Source organism: Montipora capricornis, chromosome 10, assembly GCF_036669925.1.
Source record: "Montipora capricornis isolate CH-2021 chromosome 10, ASM3666992v2, whole genome shotgun sequence".
Lineage (NCBI taxonomy): Eukaryota > Metazoa > Cnidaria > Anthozoa > Scleractinia > Acroporidae > Montipora > Montipora capricornis.
Window position 1 is genome coordinate 23754702 of NC_090892.1, and position 7017 is coordinate 23761718.

Here is a 7017-nt window from a genome sequence, read left to right on the forward strand (position 1 = left end):
GGAGATTGCACATTTGGCTGTGGAGAATGTTGATGGGCATCCTGAAGTGAGAGAGGATAGGGCCAAGACACCCAAGCTTCCCTCATTTGTCGATGGCAAGGACGACTTGGATGCTTATTTACAAAGATTTGAGAGATTTGCAGCGACAGCTAAATGGGAGAAGACAGGATGGGCTTCGAAACTTAGTGCTCTTTTGTCTGGACGTGCGCTAGAAGTTTATCCGCGGTTATCCAAGGAAGCAGCCCAAGATTATGACCAAATAAAGCTAGCATTGATGAAGAGATATGACCTTACGGAGGATGGATATCGCCGTAAATTTAGAGCATCAAAGCCGGAAGTTGATGAGAGCCCAGAACAGTCTATATATAGTGCGACTAGAGAGATACTTGTTGCGGTGGTTGGAACTGTCACACACTGAACGTTCTTTTGAAGGCCTAAAAGATTTAATTGTAGAAGAACAGTTTATTGACTCTTGTCCAAAAGAGTTAGCAATTCACCTTCGTGAAAGAGCCCCGGAAACACTTGACCAGATACTTGGAAGCTCATGGAAAGCACTTGTTTAGCTCTGCGACCAAGAAGGCGTTAGTACAGTCCAAGGTGGAAGAAACAAAAAACGTACAGAGTGATGCAACAGCTCTCCAGTGTTACAAGTGTAATGCCCACCGACACAAAGCAATTAACTGCCCAACTCCAGCAAGAAAGTGTTACCTATGTGGCAAGCAAGGTGAATGAAGCGAGGAACTGTCGATCAGGTGGATGGAAGTCAGGATGCAACGTGAAGATGAGAGTCTGCGTAAGTGCTGGGATCGAGACGGTGTGTTAGTGAAGGGTAAGGCGGAGATTTCCTTTGAAGAAAAATCTGGAGTACTGTACCGCCTGTACAAGCATCCTTACGTGAATGGTGGTAAGCCGCTTAAACAAGTTATGGTACCTGAGAAGTTGAGACGTCCTATAATGGAAGTAGCTCACGGATCGATCATGGGCGGTCACATGGGCATCTAGAAAACAACAGACAAGATCCAGAGTGCATTTTATTGGCCTGGAATTCAAGGCGACGTCACCCGATTTTGCAAGTCCTGTGACGTGTGTCAGAAGACCGTAAGTAAAGGATCAGTGCCAAAGGTACCGTTAGAGAAGATGCCACTGATTGATAAACCTTTTAAGAGAGTAGCAATAGATCTTGTTGGTCCTATCAGTTCCCCGAGTGAAGAAGGGCACAGATATACATTGACGCTGGTAGATTTTTCGACTCGCTACCCTGAGGCTGTGCCACTAAAGAACATTGACACAGAGACTAGCAGAGGCATTAGTAGATATCTTCAGCCGTCTAGGAGTACCAGAAGAAATCTTGAGTGATCTGGGTATGCAGTTGTTTCTGACTGTATGAGAGAAGTCACCCGATTACTAAGCATTAAACACCTTACAACAACACCCTATCACCCGATGTGTAATGGTTTGACGGAGAAGTTCAACGGAACGATGAAGTCTATGCTGAAGACACTGTGTAGTGAGCAGCCAACACAGTGGCACTGCTACATAAACCCACTGTTGTTTGTTTATCGTGAGGTTCCCCATGAGTCCACTGGTTTTTCACCGTTTGAGTTGTTATATGGAAGAGCTGTTAGAGGACCAATGGCTATACTCAAACAGCTGTGGACGAAAGAAGTTGACGAGCCTGAGGTAAAGAACAATTACCAGTACGTTTTTGAATTACGAGAGAAGTTAGCCCATAGTGAACTGGAGAAAGCACAGCAGAAAGGAAAGCACTATTATGACCGCAAGTCTAAAGTTAGGAAGTTCCAGTCAGGTGAAAAAGTGCTTGTACTGCTACCTACCGACCATAACAAGCTACTTATGCAGTGGAAGGGTCCCTTTGAAGTTAGTTCAGTAGTAGGTCTCAATGACTACAAAGTGAAAGTAAAAGGCAAGGAGAAAGTTTACCACGCTAACCTTCTTAAAAAGTACTTTGAGCCAGAGGAGACTAAACCCGAAGGAGCAGTAGCTCGTGGAGTAGGTGCTTCATGTGTAGACGATGCTGTCGACTGTGCAGCTAAAGCTGATGAAGCAGAGGGAGAAAACATTGATTTTTTAGAGCTTGGTGGATATGTAGCCAAGGAATCAATCAAGGATGTTGAAACCGGACCAAATCTGATGGATGAGCAACGGAATGAATTTATGGATCTGGCTAAACAGTTCACGGATTTGTTTACTGAAGCACCAGGTGCTACAGATCTCGTTCAGCATCATATCAAACTCATTTCAGACAAGCCGGTTAGATCAAGACCTTACCCAGTACCTTACAGCATCAGAAAATCACTGAGAAGAGATATTGCTGACATGATCAAAATGGGAGTTATTACAGAGTTCAGTTCTCTGTATGCATCACCTGTGGTAGTAGTGAAGAAAAAAGACAGCACAAACAGTGTGTGCGTTGATTATCGGAAATTAAATAAACTAACTGTATTTGATCCCGAACCTATGCCAACTGCTGAACATTTGTTTCAGAAGCTTAGCGGAGACAAGTTCTACTCAAAAATCGACCTTAGCAAGGGATAATTGCAGATAACAATACCAGAGGAGGACATACAGAAAACGGCGTTCGTAACACCTGACGGGTCGTATGAGTTCTTGAAGATGCCGTTTGGAATGATCAACTCAGCAGCAACACAGAAGCGTGCAATGAAGAAGTTGTTAGAAGATCTAGCCAATGTTGATTTCTACTGGGATGATATATTGGTTCACACCGGCACGTGGGAAACACATATTAGAGCCCTAAGAGAGCTATTTTCGCGCCTTGTACAAGCGGGGTTCACTATTAGACGTACTACCAGTAAGTGCCTATTCGGTGTAAACAGTGTGGATTTCCTAGGCCATCGTCTGGAGCAAGGAATGATTGGTCTACATCAGGATAAGGTGGAGAAAATTAAAGATGCCCTAAGGCCAAGTACAAAGAAAAAGGTGCAATCTTTTATGGGTCTAGCAGGATACTATAGAGATTTCATCCCCAACTTTGCAGCGATTGCAGTGCCCTTATCTGATTTCACACGGAAAGGCCAACCTAATAAAGTTTAGTGGGGTGAAGCACAAGAGAAAGCCTACCGAACAATCAAGTCTTACCTAACAAGTGAGCCTATTCTACGACTCCCTGATCCAGCTAAAACTGATTTTTTAAGGACGGACGCCTCCAACAGTGGAATCAGCGCAGTATTAATGCAGAAACATGACAAGAAGTTGTTTCCCATTTGCTACGCAAGCAAGAAATTGACAGGTGCAGAAAGGAACTACTCCACAATTGAGAAGGAATGTCTAGCGATTGTATGGAGTATCAAGAGATTTCATCTTTATTTGTACGGAGTTTCTTTTGTTCTTCAGACGGACCATGAACCCTTAAAGTATATGAACAGTGCTAAGTTTGCCAACGGACGTCTTATGCGTTGGGCTATGTTTTTGCAAAATTATTCATTCACAGTTGAAGCCATTAAGGGCTCAGAGAACGTTGGAGGAGATTACTTGAGTCGTGCTGACGAATGACATTGAACTGCCCCTTGTTTAACAATTTTTCTTGTTTAGGATAAATTTACGAAATTTCTTCTAGAAGCGGGTTATGTTACGAAAAATAGCATTGCGTGACTAGCGTGACTTTCTAGAAGCTTCGCGAGAGTTCGTAGTTTGTTTATTTTTAGGTTTGTACGTAAGCGTTTCTAAATCAGTGTGTTTTGTAATCTTCCTATAATTAGATTGATTACTATTTTAGAAAGTTCTAGAAGCTTATTGTGAGAGTATATAAGTAGACGAGTCCTAGCGAAGTTTTTAACTAGTTTTTCACAAGCGAAGAGAGTTGGCGTTAGCCGTGTTTACTCAAGTGTGACAGAAGCATTGTTTATTCAATTTGGCAGAGGCCGTGTAAGTTTATTGAATACGTGTTGTTCAGAGTTTTACTTCGTGGAAACTACGTTCATCTTTGGAATAAATCTTCTTGTTGTTGTTTCAACAACCCTGTGTTCAGTTTAGTTTGCAAACTACCTTTCCTCAAGACCCGACCCGTAACACCCCGAAATATCCACAATGTATCTTCACTCAGCGTCACACTGGTTATAATTTGAGAAATTTTGAGGGAAAACTTTCTCTGCCCAATTACCTGAGACGTAGCTTTTGTTATAGCAGAGCCTGTTGATGGAATAATTTGCCCAATGACTTAAAAATGCTTGTTTTGTTGGGCAGTTTAAACTACTGATCAAGAAGGCACCTCACATATTGGATTCCCACACGGCAATCATGTAAAACAGTTGTAACGAGTTGTAGTTTTTTTAACTTTTAGCTTAACTGATGATTTTCCATGCATGTGTATAATTTAAGTCTTACATCACATTGCATTACATTATGCATGAAATAATGTCTCGAATGTTTCGTTAACTGCCCTTCCATTTGGCCACAAAGGAAACTGTTTGAAGGCAATAGATCACCGTCCCGTACATCCCAGGTCTGATGGGATCAATCAGATTAATGGACGGGAATTAAGTAGCGACCCTGTTCCAGTGAAACAGTGATCAACTCCTCATCGGTTGTCTCCAATTCCTACAATGACGTGGATGACTTTCTTAGCAGCTCTCGCCATTACCTCATGTATAATGACCTCCTGAGCTCCTACAAAATGTGAGGCAGCTGGTGATTTGAAGGTGCACTTCACTCCAAACATCTGCTGTCTTCTTCTGAGGCTGATCTCGGTCTACCTGGTTTATCTTTTTTTCAACTGTCATTTTCACCCTCAATCTAGTCCTTTAGTTTGACAAGTGCATGATTTTTTGACCAATGCAAAAATACGGCTGTTTTTCAGTCTCCTTAGCACTTTCTTCGGTACTCCTCTGCAACAAAAGTACATTGAGTAAAGGCATTCAAGAATGTGTCACTGTCCAAACTCCAGGTCAGTTCTATATGTATTGTACATGTAGCAAGGCAGGTAAAGGGCACAGCCACCTTTTCTGCTGCCTTTTCTAGGTGCAATAAAATGCCTCCTTTTCGTATACAATTCTAAATTTCTTTGCCAAAATGTTTTTCTGGTCCTGATCATCTTTAGTTTTATACCCAATTCTCTCAATTTATTCTTGCAATTGTTTTCCAAGTGTTTGAAATACCTGAGACTGCAAATTCTTCAACTGTTCATTGAATTCGAATCAATCTTGTTCATTGATGCTGCATCGGCCAAGAATTATGTTCAAGCTACTTTCTAGCGATTTCAGGCAATTTCAAGACTGTTTTGAAGGGGTCTATCCGCGTTTCACTTTTGGTGGGGTTTTCTATAAAACGAAGATCCTAGCAATATTGGTTGATAACCGCAAATCTTGATGTTTCTTGTTTCTACTCCGCTCGAGAATCATATTCGAACTACTTTTGATCGATTTCGAAACGATTTTGAAGAGATCTTTGTTGTTGGGTCTCTGGTCTTCGATTTGTACCCACCCGTTTTGAGTCAGTTTTGACATTGATCTCCTCCGAAAATCTACCATGGCTCTTTTATTCGTAACATTCCGGTAACTTTCTCTTTTAAGAACAATTCATTTGACGCATCATCTCAGTAATATAGCAACTTTTCCCATTCGCTTTGTTCCATATCGTAACAGTTCGCAGCGAATAAATCACAGTCAACGTTTCGGAATTGCAGGTGATTGTCACGGCTTGGCTTGGTACACTCTCCCTTGGAGCGACTGAGTCAGTTCCTACTTCTCTTGCAGCCAATGTAGGCAATTGCAATGATCGTTTCACCAACTTCTGATCCAAGAAGAAAACGGCGATGCACATGAGAAGATCCATTAATTGCACAGGTGTGGAATTTTCTACAGTCTTTCCTCTGGTAATCGTAGCCAAGACAATGGAAACACAGCCTTTTCTCCTTGCCAATGATTGTGAACACTCTTGTAGAACTTCTTGCAAAACCGAAACCCGTGTTCCGTAAGTAAACTCTGCAAAGAGAGCACGGCGGTTTTCACTCTCCTTCGTGTATCAAAATTGCTGGGTCCTGAAATCTTTTCAACTCTTCTTCCTTCAATTCCATTCTGCTGTCCCTCTTCCATTTTAATTTTTTCTGCAACTCATGATCTCCAGAAAATATGTTCTCAGGAACTCTAGGAGGCTAGGAAGGCTCCAAGACGGACTAAACACTCAGCTTAAAAGGGATTCAACAACCGTGCACAACTTGCAAAAAACTTTCTGAGCAAGCCTTATGCCATCTCATTGGCTAACAAATCACATAAAAATCACGCGCACGAAACCGCTACCAAAACTAAATGACTTTCCCAAAAAACTAGACTGGGTGGGGTTGTTCCAGTACACTGACGCGAGAGGGTGCTTTTCACGATTCATGTTACCTGCCTCTTATTCCCTCAACGACTGTCATGTTTCCCGCCTTTCCAACATCTGTGGGAACTACTTAGTTTGTCTCTTGTTGTGTAACAAACTGGGATTGAATAGTTTCTGGCGCTGATAAGACTCTGCCTCTTCCTCTTGTTCAGTTTGCGGTTAGACTCCCCAAACCTTTTCCAATGGTCAAAAACTTAGACAGGGTGAATAATTATCCAGACTATTATTTGTTGTTTTTGACCCCATGGTGCTGTACAGTTGTTCTTTGCTCCCAACTTTTGCGCTCATGAAATTTATTTCTTCTAAAACATTTTATTTTGTTTTCTGGCCACTTATAGATATAAACCATATGTTTACCCATGTAAGTGTTTCGTTTAAGGGAGGTTTGGAAGGTTTAACCATCATTCACCGACTTCAATAGGAGTAGTGTTGAAAATTCTTCTATTATATATATGGGGCGAATTTCATGTAATAAACCTTCCAAATAGAATTCTCTCTTCCTTATATTTCACCAGTGAAAAAACCGATACGTCCAATCAGGTTTGCGTATAGCGTTCTTCACATGTGAAAAATATAACCAATGAGCATTGAGTAGAATCACCCATTAGCCAATCAGAACATAACACTCAAATGGGTTCCGAGGCGCGCCGGTTGAGAAAACAT